We start from the raw sequence: 15,923 nt of genomic DNA on the forward strand, positions 1-15,923 counted from the left end.
TAGAAGGTCAGATTGGCAACATTAATCTGACACAGGAAGACTATCGGCAGATAGATAAAGAAGAGATGGACTTGATGGATATCAAGTGGGCCTTTGCTAGTGCTGTGAGAAGAGCAAAGGATTGGATGGAAAGTACTGGCAGAACCAGCTTGGAAAGTAAGAGAGACACCAAGTATGGGTTCGATAAACAAGCAGTAAGGTGCTTCAACTGTGGTGAACGGGGTCACTTTAAACGGGAATGTGCAAAGCCAGCACAGCATGGAAACCAGAACCCCTTCAGAAACCAGGGCAACCAGCAGAACCAGAACAGGAATAATGAACGTACATTAGTGCCTGTCAACAATCAAGCCAACCGGGCACTTGTAGTTCAGATGGATGAAGGTTGCGACTGGTCAATCCAGTTTGGTGGTGATGGTCCTAATGGTACAGCTTGCTTTGCTCAAGTTGTGAAGGATGTAGTTAGCACCAGTGGTGGAGAATCTTCCGCCAGTGGTGGTGAATCTTCTGAGGATGAAGACTCTTCTGGGTACAGCAGGAGTGTTGATGAAGATTCATCTAGGTCAGGCGATGAGAATATGGGCGAGACATCTGGTGTCTCAGTTGATGCTGATATTGATGAACTTTTGGAGGAAGCTGCAGCAGAAACTCAAAGAAGATCTGTTCTGGTGGATCAAGCTGCTTGTACTTCGTCTTCTCTCCATTCAGCCTTTATGGCTAATGTCGACAGTTCTTCAAGTCAGGTATGTGTCGATGAACCCATTGCTGTAAACTGTGATAATTGTGATAGCTTACAGGCTAAATGTGCTGAGTTTGAGGCAAGCATGTCTGAGTTGCAAGCCAAACATGATGCTTTACAAGCTAGTTTGTTTGACTTGCAAGACAAACATGATTCCTTGAATGCTGAGTGGTGTGCATTGCAAAGCAAACACGAGGCTTTGCAAGAAAAATATGATGTGACGTTCATCCACAATCAGAAGTTGACTGTGGATCTTTCAAAATGCACAGAAGCCAATATGTTTTATGAAAACCATGAAAAGGAATTTAAGTCAATGATTGAGACATTAAAGAAAGACAAAACTGAATTGACTAAAATGGTTTCCAGAAAACAAACGGACATTAATTTGTACATCTCACGTCTTGAGGCAATGCAAAAAGAAATGGTCTGTGTAAAAACGGAAAGTGAGGCAATCCAACTCAAGCTAGACAGCTATTTGAGCTCTAGCTACGTGTTGGATCACATCATTGACGTTCAGAAAGAAAAACGGGATGTCACATGCATAGGATACAAAAAATGTCCACCACCAGTCAGACACAATTATGATGCCATGCCTGATGAGGAGGATAGAGTGTTCTTCGAACCATCTGTTCCTCTTGATGTGAAGGAGTTTGCAGCAGGACTCGGATACCAGAAAGAAGTATCCTCAGATTCGGATGTGTCAGCAGATACATCTGTAACTGCTGAACAGAAACAGGATCCTCCAGTTGAGGTTGAGGATGCTGATTCTTCAGATGATGAATCTGATGATGCTGCTCCAGCAAAGTCTGATGCGGTAGTCAAAAATGAGGACATACCTCTTGAGAATCACATTCTATGTGATCCCCCTGCCACACCCGCTAAGACTGTTGCAACTGAGTCCTCGTCTGAGAAGGAGTCGGAGAGTGTGACCTTGCTGTACACTTTGGTTGGTGATGATAAAATTTACTCAGACAAAGATTTTCCTATTAAGAACGTTAATCAATCCTTAATCGATAAAGTCTTTGAAAATTCGACAAGTAAGTTTTTGGGGAAGAAAGGACCACATGTTACAGTTACACAGTGTCCTCCAATCCCAAAGGCTGAAGTTCGAAAACAATTTGGCAACAAGAAATTACCAGCAATGCCAAAACAGCAAAATCACACCAAGCCCAAAGGAAAGGCACTGGCTCAAGTCCAGAAGAAGCCGAATCAAAAGAAGAAGAAAAATGTTAACTTTGTGAAATCGACGGGAACGGACAAAATTGAAACGTTTGAAAATAAATCTAACTTAGATTTTGTCAAGAAAGCTACTGTTTTGAAAAGGAATGAACAAAACAGCTCAAAGCCTAGTACCTCGAGTTCACAAGGTTCAACATCATCAGCTAAGAGAACACATGATTCTTCGAGGTATGTTGAACGAAGATCATGTTTTGAGTGTGGAACCATTGGGCATATAATTCGAAATTGCCCTTACCTTCATAAGCAAAAAGGGAAGGTTGATGATCCCCGTGACAAGACTGACCGTAAGCCATCTACTTCCACAAAACAAGATCCCCGACTTGTAAAAGAAAGGGAGAAGAAGCAGAAACGCCAACAGGTCAAAAGGATTGAAAAAGCAATTAAAACCGATGTGGTTCAAAAACAATCTGTTTCTGTAAAATCAACACATTCAAAAACTTCAAACTGTAATGAAGTTAAAATGTTAAAGAATGATACTGATAAAACAAAACAGACATGGAAACCTAAATCGGTTACTGAATCAGGGGGACCATCACAATTTACAAACCATCAAAGACAAGAAGTTATTGTCATTGATGAAAATGGAAGACCCAAGACCACAATGGCTTGGGTCCCTCTCTCCAACTAATCTCTGAGTGAGTGTGCAGGAAGTTCCAGGAGGAACTATTGATAGTCTTAGGATTGTTGATAGTGGAATGTCCTTGCACAAGATAGGCGACAGAAGAAATTGTTGCCTTTGATGGAGAAAGAGGAAAGAAAAAGAAAATGTGGCTGAATGAAGTTGCAAAAATTCGACCAAATGAAGAACGTGCCAAAAGTTGGTCATTATGGTTTTTGATCGGGTCCACAGGAACGAATGAAGTGAAATGTGTGTCGATGCCTTGGAGTGCATTGAACATCCGCACACCATTTCTGAAAGAGAAAGTCAAAGACCTTCGCTGGTGAAATGTGGAAGACCAGCCGGACCCGGAGGTTTATGAGCTTGTTGCTGTCAAGAGATTTTTCAGTAGTTGCAAATTCGACCTTGAAGTCCACACCGGGTGGATATCCAGTTGGGAGAGTGCTTAGATTCCTTGCAATGCACGGAACAGTTGCAGGATACGCCTTTAAATTCTTAATCTCTCCTATACTTGTCGATATTTTAACTGCTTTGTGAATTGTTATTATCTCGTACAGCACTCTTTGACCTGACACGTTGATCTCGGATATCACCTCACAAGTGATTGTTTCAATATGAAACTCATCAATGTTGTCATGGTCCGCACCGCTTACCGACATGCCAACTCATTTTTCCAAAATTTGCTAAATCTTTTCTGATAAAACTTAATTTTGGTAAACGGCATTAAGGTCAAGCAAGAGTAAAACCAACATCGGAAAATCATTTTTGTAAATATCTTTGTGTGTTTTTAAATTTATCTTAGTTTATTGATTTTAGGGGGAGTAAATCCAAAAATCGGAAAATCCAAAAACATCGAAAAATTCAAAAACACAAAAACAATAGAAAAACAAAAATGAGTTTCCTGGCGAGCAAAAGAGAAAATGATAGTACATCAGTGGTCTATCCAAACCTCTTTAAACCTTAAATGCAAAACGATAAGCAGCTCTATATAAGATGTATCGGTAGGCTCACAATCATTTTAAAGTGTGCAGGGTGATATAAATCTTAATCGACTGAAGATCAGGTGGGAACCATTCATTGGCATATGGTCTTAGTACCGAAATTTCGTTTGATAGATTGCCGAGGTTCTGAGATATTCGGTCTTTATGCTGCTTATCATCTGGGTATCATGGTTGTATCTTTTACCGAAAAATAACGGGGACGCAAGTCTAGATCTTCCATGATACTATACATACGTGTACATATTATATACTGCATTCGACCTCAATAAGTGATAAACAATCACATGTCCAAATCAAATAAGTGATAAAATATCACATTTATCCGGGTGTCAAGTTCGTCTCTCTGCTGTACGGAAGTACTGACCTGTTCACGGACTTGCACCTGTGCCCTCATGCATACGAAAATCAAGTTCCTCATCAATAAGTGATTATATCACAAAGGACTTGTTTTCAAATCAAAATAAGTGAGTATCTCACAATTTATACGGTCAAACAGATGATAATCGGTATACTCACCGGTAAGATGAACACTCGTGCATACCTTGATACGGGAATGTGTCGTGATGTGGATGAACACCGGTCGGTAAGTATAAATCATACATTAACGTATCCTCTAAACATGATTACATCTGATAAGTTGAGCTTAAGTGGACAACAATACCGATAATTGTTATAGGATGCTTATCTTAATGTTAACTAACTGAACAACAAGAGTGTTTTGGCATGACCGTACACTGATATGATTCTCTTACCCTCGAAACTCGCAAAAAGAATGTTTGTATATATTTATTTATTTACTGCTTAACTTTTATTGTTTTTCTTTTAAACAGTTTCGTCGTTTGGTGCATATCAGCACGACATTAGCGGTGATGTCGTTTGATAACACTCAAAGGATTTTAAATTGTTATCTTTTAATTTCAAAAACACGCCTAAAATCCGTGTTTTAATATAAACTTTATAAAAGCCAAAAAGATTTTATTTCTGCTTTATTTTCGATCGTACGATGTTGGAGCTCAAGTCTTCGTTACCTGAAACCTGACTGAAAACCGAACTGACTAAATCTTCATAAACGGTCGAAATTTGCATGTTTTGAAAGTTAAAAACTAAAATTGACAAATTTTATTAAACTTTCAAACTGTCGGACGGTGTTTGATTATGACATGGTCATTCGTGTGTCATTTGTTTATACTATATTCCAAGCAATTGTTCTCATTACGCGTTTAGATTTCTTGCATGTGCAGATTCTAAAGGCTAGGAGAACATGGTCGTTGACGAGCTTTGGAATGAAGACACGAAGGCACTCAATGAATGAAGATGATCGAGTTGCCGCTGGCCATCATCATCACCTCGAAGGATCTTACTTCATAAAGTTAAAGTATTTCACGAGCATAACTCAAGGGGGAGCTTATGTTAAGGGGGAGTTTGTCAACACACTTCCTACATGATACGGGTAGTTTGTTGATACACTTTCTACTTTCAAGACGTGAAGACTTTGAAGACCCTCCGACATTGAAGACATGATAGGACATCAGAGTCTTGAAGACTTGAAGACCAAAGACCGTCGAAGTTCAAGACGAGTCTACACTTTTAGAAGAACAAGACAAAGATTAGAGATCAAAGACAAAGCTACAGCCAAGGGGGAGTTTGTTGGTGCACTTGTGTCTGTACTTTGTCTGTATTCGGTCTGATATAAACGATGTCCTGATTTGTATTGTAAGTTGACCAAGTCAACCATCCTCCGGTGTGACTTGGACAACAGTTGAAAGATGTTCTGATCGAAGGATAGCCTCGAAGGATACACCTGATCCTTCGAGGTGATCGAAAGATATGGTTCGACCATGGTTCGACCATTAGACCTCGAAGGATGATCCTTCGAGGTCCATGCTGATCTTTCGTGTAACATGTGGTCGACAGATGATCCTTCGGACCATCTGTCGAATCCTTCGACCAGACCTGCTGAGCTGGGTATATATACCCATGCATGTGTTGAGTGTGAGTTAGTTCTGTAGTTCTGTAGTTCTGTAGTTCTGAAGTTCTGCCATTTTACACACCAAGAGATAGAAGCTTAGAGAGCATTCTGCCCAGAACTCACACACACACTTAGAGAGTTTATAGAACACTTCTGTAAACATTGAGCTTGTAACCGAACCTTCATTTGCATTAATACGACTAGTGTTAATCGGTGAATCTTTGTGTGTTTGTTTCTCTACTTGCTACTAACTCGGTTTGCTTGCTAGCTTGGATTCCGCACTCGCTAGTAGGTTTGTATAACAAGGTTTAGGTTCGTAATCCTCCGCGAAACAGGGACCTACACACCTCATACAACCGTCCGTTTTCCTTGATTAATTTTATCCACATTTTTTCAATTTCATCAGGATCCATTTTTGGGTTTTTATTCAACTTCTAGAATATGAAAATTCCCTTGAAATCAAATCTATTTTCAAGCGCTATCCATACAGAACAGCTATGTTATCGTGTTTCTTCCTTTTATTCTTGTTGATTACTGGATGCAAACACAATGTTAGTGAAGATTATTGTTTAACTACAGGTGATGCTCATTAGCCTGTTAACTTTGATTTTTTTTTTTTTATTGCAAAGCCTATTAACTTTGATTTTTTTTATTAGAAAACTGCATAATTCATTTTGCGACAAAGATCAACTGATGCTCAACTTCATTTACATTCACTTATTTTGTTTAAGCTGATCCAAAATGTATACAAATTATGCAATTGAAATCAGAAAACAATTTATCTATTTTGACTTATCTAATAGTTGACGTATCTTTAGTCCACTTTGGTGAATAAGGTTCCCTCCTCAGCTATGGGGTGTGGTTCCCTTCCCCCACCTCCACATCACCTCCACCTCACCACCTTCTTCTTCCCCTTCCTTCATCAAAGAGGTATGGTCTCCCCATCCATCCCCTTCCAATAATATTAAGAGAGAGAAAATCAAGAGATAAAATTTGTCGGGACAGACGGGGAGGAGATCCCTTGGGCACCAAAATTGGAACGGTGAGGGTGGTGTTCCCCGTTAGGGAAGCCTTCAACCTCAGCATCCCGAGGTCCTCCCCGAGACCACACCCCTTGCTCTTAGCTATGAAAGACTTCAAGGGAAAGTTAGCGACACGCGCTGGACCAAGTAAAAATGCAAAAGAAAAATGTATCATGTGAATGGTTGCCGCCGTATCGTGCGGGTTTCCGACTAGTTTACTCCTCTAATGTATAAGAAATTGTTTGATGTGTAATTTGATTGTATGAATATCATAACCCAATTCATAAAGATTAGGGTTCCAATTGTTTATACCGAATTTCTCCTTGTTTTTGGGCCTGAAACGTGTTGAGCCCAACATGAAACCCCATCTACTATTCTCATCCATCTTCAGTTACTTTACTGACTCAACACGTTTTCAAGCCCAAAAACAAGGGATATGTAGTAGCTGACATGTGTAAAATATCTTCTGAATGAGACACTTCTTATCACCATTGTAAAGTATGATTTGGTTTATTCATGTTTAATTTTCAATATTACATTAATTTATAATCTATGCACTGATGCACACCACCTATTTGATTAAATGCCTATGTGAGTTCTTGCTTCCCATTTGGTTCTACTTTTCACCTGTTTTCTTTTGAACGGGACATATAAAAATTAAATTATTAATGGATGAGAACTGTGATGAGATGGATTCAAAGTTCAAAAGTTGGTTGTTACACTTTGGGAAATCAAACAGGTTTCATACCCTTTATTATATTGGTAATTTTGTGACATGGATGTGGTTAAGGATCAAGCAACAAATAATGTCCTGGGTCTAATATACAATAAACTTGGATTACAACTTCATGGGGGAGATAATTACCTCCTCAATAATGCAATATATATGTATTTTGAATCCAACTAAACAGGTATGCCCTTATTGCTACAAAGATAATTTATACTTTTTGAGACTATTGGACTATGATCACTTAAATGATACACATGTATCTATCTCACCTGATCAACCCTTTTAATGTGATCTGCAATTCTTGAAGAACCAAGTTGCAGTAACAATTGAAATTAGTGATCAATCACGGGTAAAACACAATCATCGAGAATTGAGAGAACCATTGATTTGCAAAAGATTTGGAATCCTTCATAAAGTTATAAATATTACCAGGGGTACTTCCTCCTTTACCCGAAAAAAAATGTAGATAGATACACTAATTTGCAAAAGATTTGGGATCCTTTATTTCAAGCATTGCGAGGCCTTGATGCATTAGTGTCTTTTTGGTCCTGATTGATGCCTAAGACTTCAAATGCTCTATTTTTCTAACATTCTTTTATCTTTTTTTAGATGATTAGATTAGCTTTTGTGCATTTTGTGTTTAAGTGGCATGGGTTCTTCGATATTGATTATGTCAAAGTGATAATCTGCTATGCACACCATCTGTTTGATGAAATGCTTGAATGAAACCCACTTCAATGAGATATGAAGTTTCGATTGTTTTGTTTCGAACCTGAACCTGTTCTAAATCTGCAAAATGTAAAATTCTTGATTTTCTGTGTAAGTGATTTTAGGAACCCAGAAATGTTTTGTAGGTTAATTTCAACTTTTTCATATCATATAGCTGAATATACATATATGCTTTTGTTTGAGGTATGGGTTTTGTGGATTTAAACAGCAACTACTTAGGAATTGTTTATCGGCAGGGCAGTAAATGCAGAAAACCTAGGGCACTTGTAAATCGTCGGGTATCTTATATATGACCTCAATCTGCCTCTGTGAACATACATTAGCAATCAAATAAGTTGATATTATGGCTTAATTGGCAACTTCATGACTTTTATCTGATTGCCCATGAGTCGATATGTGTGACACTTGCCATGCTGACACTTGCCATGCTGGTAATCAAACACAAACAGATCTTTAATCTGAGTCGTGCGCTCGTTAGTGAGGTGGTTATCGATATGTGATGCTGGATGGGATGTTAGAGATGGTTATAATAGATGTCGTTTGTAACTAACTTGTCGGGTTGAGAGGAGACAAAATTGACAACAACAACCATCAAGATAATGAAGACCTGCTGAATATAAATTCTGCAAAAAAATTGAATTTAACTTTTGTACAAAGTTAACGTTGACTTAGACCAAAAAAAGTCAATATAGTCAACAGCAACAAAAGATGTTTTGATAATATGCTACAAGCACCCACGTCTCCATTACCACTACGTGCAACTTTATTCCATTTTTATTTAAGCATGTTTAATGCAGTTGATTTCAAAGCTTTCATAGTTGTACTTTCAGCATCTTCTGTAGTACTTTAATTAGTTTCAGTTCTTAAAGGTGTTTTACTAGGACGTGAGCAGTCAAGATCTCCTATATGTACTAAGCAAAGTTGTGATGACCTTTATTGGTGAGAACGTTAAACTTCCAAGCAAGGATTCTCTATAAACAAATTCTAAAGTTGAGGACATGGTAAACTTCCAAGCAAGGCACCAGCGAAGTGATGAGGGCAATGAAGGACGTGAAGATTGGTGAATGGAGGAATGCAGTGAAGTTGTTCGACGTAATGCCCAACAAAAATAACATCATGTCTTGTTGTAGGTCCCTCGGAGGATGAGGTCAAACCTTAACCTTGTTATGTGAAACACTCTAGCAAGTGCGGAATCCAAGCTAGAGTGCAAACCGAGATGAAACAAGCATAAACACAAGACACACAATATTCACCGATTAACACCACTTGTGTTAATACGTATGAAAGGTTCGGTTACAAGCTCAATGTTTACAAATCTGTTTTGCAAACTCTCAAAGTGTGTGTGTGTGTTCTAGACAGAAGTGTCTCTGTGTTCTCTCTATCTCTCGTGGCTGTCTCTTGTCTAAAATGAAGTGAACACACTACATGGGTATATATACCCAACACAGATTGTCTGTCCGAAGGATCAGGTAGATAGATCGAAGGATCATCTATCGACCTTAAACCTGTCGAAGGATCTATGTTTACCTCGAAGGATGATCTATCGAGGTCCATCCATCGAAGGTTCATCTTTCGAGCTCATCGAAGGATCTAAACTATCCTTCGATGAGACATCCTTCGACACAGACATGTGATTATCATGCACTAAATGTTTGGCCAAGTCAAACCAGGAGGATGGTTGACTTGGTCAAACTTACAAGACTAACAACGGACATCGTTTAATATCGACACGATACAGACAAAGTACAGACACAAGTGCACCAACAAACTCCCCCTTGGCTGTAGCTTTGTCTCGATCTTTGTGTCTTCAAGTCTTTGACGTCCTTTTAAGTCTTCAATGTCGGAGGATCTTCAAAGTCTTCACGTCTTGAAAGCAGAAAGTGTATCAACAAACTACCCGTATCATGTAGGAAGTGTGTTGACAAACTCCCCCTTAACATAAGCTCCCCCTTGAGTTATGCTCGTGAAAGACTTGATCTTCAATGCTTAAGATCCTTGTGGTGTTGATGATGGTCAGCGGCAACTCGATCATCTTCATCATTTGAGTGCCTTCACGTCGTGTCTTCATTCCAAAGCTTGTCATCGACTATGTTCTCCTTGCCTTTAGGATCTGCACATGCAAGAAATCTAAACGCGTAATGAGAACAACTGCTTGGAATATAGTTAGTATAAACAAATGACACACGAATGACCATGTCACAATCAAACACCGTCCGACAGTTTGAAAGTTTAATAAATTTGTCAGTTTTAGATTTAACTTTCAAAAACTTGCAAATTTCGACCGTTTATGAAGATTTAGTCAATTCAGTTTTCGTTCAGGTTTCAGGTAACGAAGACTCGAGATCCAACATCGTACGATCGAAAATAAAGTAGAAATAAAATCTTTTTGGCTTTTATAAAGTTTATATTAAAACTCACCTAAAATCCTTTTGGTATATATATATATTTTTTTTTGAATATTTGAAATGTAAAGACTGAAAGCAGTAAATAAATATATACAGACATTCCTTTTGCGAGTTTCGAGGGTAAGAGAATCATATCAGTGTACGGTCATGCCAAAACGCTCTTGTTGTTCAATTAGTTAACATTAAGATAAGCATCCTACAGCAATTATCGGTATTGTTGTCCACTATCAGATGTAATCATGGCGAGGGGATACGTTAAGGTATGATTTATACTTACCGACCGGTGTTCATCCACATCACGACACATTCCCATATCAAGGTATGCACGAGTGTTCATCTTACCGGTGAGTATACCGATTATCATCTGTTTGACCGTATATGATGTGAGATTCTCACTTATTTTGATTTGAAAACAAGCCCTATGTGATAGAATCACTTATTGATGAGGAACTTGATTTTCATATGCATGAGGGCACAGGAGCAAGTCCGTGAACAGGTCAGTACTTCCGTACAGCAGAGAGACGAACTTGACTCCCGGATAAATGTGATATTTTATCACTTATTTGTTTGGACATGTGATTGTTTATCACTTATTGAGGTCGTATGCAATACGTACACGTATGTATAGTATCATGGAAGATCTAGACTTGCGTCCCCGTTATTTTTCGGTAAAAGATACAACCATGATACCCAGATGATAAGCAGCATAAATACCGAATATCTCAGAACCTCGGCAATCTATCAAACGAAATTTCGGTACTAAGACCATATGCCAATGAATGGTTCCCACCTGGTCTTCAGTCGATTTAAGATTTATATCACCCTGCACACTTTAAAATGATTGTGAGCCTACCGATACATCTTATATAGGGTTGCTTATCGTTTTTCATATAAGGTTTAAAGAGGTTTGGATAGACCACTGATGTACTATCATTTTCTCTTTTGCTCGCCAGGAAACTCATTTTTGTTTTTCTATTGTTTTTGTGTTTTTGAAATTTTTCGATGTTTTTGGATTTTCAGATTTTGGATTTACTCCCCCTAAAATCAATAAACTAAGACAAATTTAAAACACAAGGTATTTACAAAAATGATTTTCCGATGTTGGTTTTACTCTTGCTTGACCTTAATGCCGTTTACCAATAATAAAAAGTCAAATCTTGATTTGTCAAATGCTTTGGTAAAAAGGTCGGCACGTTGGTCATCGGTGTGGACCTTAACAACATCGATTAGCCTTTTCTCAAAGCAATCACGTATGAAGTGATATTTGATTTCGATGTGTTTGGTCTTTGAGTGCTGCACAGGATTTCTAGTGATCTGTAATGCAGCAGAATTATCAACGTAAATAGGAGTAGTTAGGAATTCAAAACCGTAGTCGCGTAATTGTTGTTGAATCTAAAGAACTTGGGAGCAACAACTTGAGGCAGCAATGTATTCAGCTTCGCATGTTGATGTAGCGACGCACGTCTGCTTCTTGCACTGCCATGTGACTAGGCGATTTCCTAAAAACTGACATCCAGCCGTTGTGGATTTGCCGTCGATTTTGCATCCGCCAAAATCAGAATCACTGAATGCGATCAAGTCAAAGTTATTATCCCTAGGGTACCATAGACCGGTGTCAGGGTAACCCTTCAAATAACGAAAAATCCTTTTTACAGCTGCAAGATGTGAGTCCTTCGGGTTGACTTGATATCTGGCAAGCAGGCACGTTGGGTACATTATGTCTGGTCTTGATGCTGTGAGGTACATAAGAGATCCGATCATTGCGCGGTAGTATGGGGGGCTAACAGCTTCACCCTTCAAGTCTGGAGTAATTCCGTGATTATGTGGCAGTGGGGTACCAATGGGCGTTGCATCAGACATCTGGAACCGGCTCAAGATGTCACCAACATATTTAGTCTGATGAATAAATATCCCAGACTCAGTTTGTTGCACTTGTAGGCCCAAAAAGAAGGTCATTTCCCCCATAGCACTCATCTGGAATTTATCATGCATAATGCGCTCGAAATTCCTACACAAGACATCATTAGTAGAACCAAAAATAATATCATCAACGTATACCTGTACCAGAAGAAGATCTCCATCTTGTTCTTTGATGAAAAGAGTACAGTCGATAAGACCTCTTCGAGAACCGTTCTCCAGCAGATAGTTAGATAAGGTTGCATACCAAGCTCGCGGTGCTTGATGAAGACCATAGAGAGCTTTGTTGAGCAACCAAACCCGATCGGGATGGATAGGATCTTCAAAACCTGGAGGCTGTTCGACGTACACCTCTTCTTCAACCACACCATGTAAGAATGCACTTTTGACGTCCATCTGGTAAACCTTGAATCCTTTGAATGAGGCATAAGCCAGAAAGATCCGAATTGCTTCCAGACGTGCAACAGGTGCATACACTTCGTTGTAGTCGATCCCTTCTATCTGACGAAAACCTTGAACGACTAAACGTGCTTTGTTCCGGATAACAACTCCGCGGTCATCCTTTTTGCATTTGAAAACCCAACGGGTACCAATCTTCTTGTATCCAGCAGGTTTCTCTACGAGTTTCCAGATACCAAGCTTCTGAAATTGTTGCAGTTCTTCCTGCATTGCTTCAACCCAAGAGTTATCTTTCATGGCTTCTTTCCAAGTTCTTGGTTCTTCCTGTGAGACATAACACGCGAAAGACCAATCGTTTTGTTGCCCGGATTCTCGAATAGCTGCATACAGGCCTGCATTGTTGTTATTTCGCAACATGTTTCTTGTTTGAATGCCATTTTGCACATTTCCAATGATGTTTTGTTGAGGATGGGTATTATGAATCCTTGTTTCTGGATTATCTGGAACTGGAATATTTATACCCAGATTGTTGAAATTGAGATCAACAACTAAATCAATGCCCGGAATTGACGAAGAGGATGATGCAGTAGCTTCAGCTGTTCTATGGGCATCCACTGGAGGAGTACCCTCTGAAGTACCATGAACTGCTGTTGTTGGAGCTTCTTGATCTGCATCTAGAAATTCATCATCCTCTGAAGATTCGTTCAACTCGGTTGCATCATGAAAATCCTCATTGTCGAGAGTATTATTGTTCACCGAAGATGGTTCTTGATTGACAAGAATTGGACGAACCACCGGTGAAACTGTTGCATTGTCACTCTCGAAAAACATCCTTGCCGCAGCACTTTCTTCAACGGCTTCAACATTGATCGAATTGAAAAAGTCATCGTACTCAAACATCCAAGGCTGACCAGGACATTTGACTAGCAAAGTGTGCCTTTGTACTCTGACCTCAGACCATTCCTCGACCCTTTTAGTCTCTAGATTCCAGACTCGTAAGTTAGGGGTGGCATACCCAAGAAAGTATCCATCAATTGCTTTTGCCCCAAACTTTCCATTAGGATCGATGATTGTACATGGAGCTCCAAACGGTTCAAGATAAGACAAATCTGGTTTCCGTTTTTGAAGAAGCTCAAAGCAGGTCTTATTGTGCCTTTTGACTGTAAGGACTCGGTTCAATGTGTAACATGCAGAGGCCACAGCTTCAGTCCAGAATGGAATGGGCAACTGCGACTCTACCAACATAGTCCTAGCAGTCTCGATCAATGTGCGGTTCTTACGTTCAGCGACGCCATTCTGTTGAGGAGTATAAGCTGCACTAAACTCATGAAGAATACCCTTTGAAGTGCAAAACTCCGCCATGGCATGATTTTTAAATTCAGTACCATTGTCGCTACGTATCCGCCTAACCTTCAACTTATACAAATTCTCAATCTGAATGATCAAGTTTTTGATAATACCAAAGGTTTCACTCTTGTGTGCCATGAACGCCACCCAGGAAAATCTTGAATAGTCATCAGTAATCACGAGACAGTACTGATCATTCCGAATACTCTTGTGCTTGACAGGACCGAACAAATCCATGTGCAAACGTTCAAGAGGAACTGCCACCGTGTTGATCTTCTTAGTAGGGTGTCGTTTCTTCGTTTGTTTTCCTTTCTGGCACGAAACACAGACGTCTTGAAGATGGAAATTTTTAAGAGGAACACCATTCACCAATTCATTTGAAACCAAATGATTCATTTTGCGTAAGTGAATGTGACCCATTCGTCTGTGCCAAGAGATAGAGTCTTTTTCAAGGACGTACAAATCATTTATCCTTGGAGCTGACAAGAGAATCCATTCTTTTGGAATTTTGAAGCCGGGTTTCAGCACATAACATCCATTAGCATCAAAGTGTACTGAGAATTGCTTGTCACAAATTTGAGAAACACTAAGAAGATTGTGATCAAGTTGTTGCACAAAGTTGATCTTGTCAAAGCTGACAATCCCGTTGGATATCATTCCTTCACCCGTAATATAACCTCCCTTATCTCCAGCAAAAGCAACATAACCTCCTCTAATAGATTTGACGTTGTAGAGAAGCTTCATGTCGCTTGTCATGTGCCTGGATGCCCCACTATCAACAATCCATTGACTACTGATAGTTCCTCCTGGAACACCCTGCACATGAACTTAATTGATTAGTTGGAGATGGGGACCCAAGCCATTGTGGTCTTGGGTCTTCCATTTTCATCAATAACAATAACTTCTTGTCTTTGATGATTGGTAAATTGTGATGGTCCCCCTGATTCAGTAACCGTTTTTGGTTTCCAGGTCTGTTTTGTTTTACCAGTGTCGTTCTTTAAAATTTTAACTTCATGGTTGTCTGAAGTTTTTGAATTGTCTGGTTTTACAGAAACAGATGTTTTGTTAACCACATCGGTTTTAATCGCCTTTTCAATTTTCTTGACCTGTTGGCGTTTTTGTTTCTTTTCCCTTTCTTTTACAAGTCGGGGATCTTGTTTTACCGAAACAGTTTGCCTGCGGTCAGTTTGGTCACGGGGAACATCAACTTTTCCTTTTTGTTTATGAAGATATGGACAATTCCGAATTATATGTCCAATTGTTCCACACTCAAAACATGATCTTCGTTCAACAAACCCCGAAGTATCATGTGATCGTCTTGCCGATGATGATGAACTTTGTGATCCCGAGGTACTAGGTTTTGAACTACTTGGTTCATTTCTTTTCTGTACAGTTGCTTTCTTAACAAAATCTAAGTTAGATTTGTTTTCAAACGTTTCGATTTTGTCCGTTCCCGTCGATTTCACAAAGTTTACATTTTTGTTCTTCTTTTGATTCGGCTTCTTTTGTGCTTGAGCCGGTGATTTTCCTTTTGGCTTGGTGTGATTTTGCTGTTTTTGCACTGTTGGTAATTTCTTATTCCCAAATTGTTTTCGAATTTCGGCCTTTGGAATAGGAGGACACTGTGTAACTGTAACACGTGGTCCTGTCTTTCCTAAGAACTTACTTGTCGAATTTTCAAAGACTTTACTTATTAAAGATTGATTAACATTCTTAAAAGGAAAATCTTTGTCAGAGTAGATTTTATCATCACCAACAAGAGTGTACAGCAAATTCACACTCTCCGACTCTTTTGCAGGCGAGGACTCGA

Source organism: Helianthus annuus, chromosome 11 (genome assembly GCF_002127325.2).
Source record: "Helianthus annuus cultivar XRQ/B chromosome 11, HanXRQr2.0-SUNRISE, whole genome shotgun sequence".
NCBI classification, from domain to species: domain Eukaryota; kingdom Viridiplantae; phylum Streptophyta; class Magnoliopsida; order Asterales; family Asteraceae; genus Helianthus; species Helianthus annuus.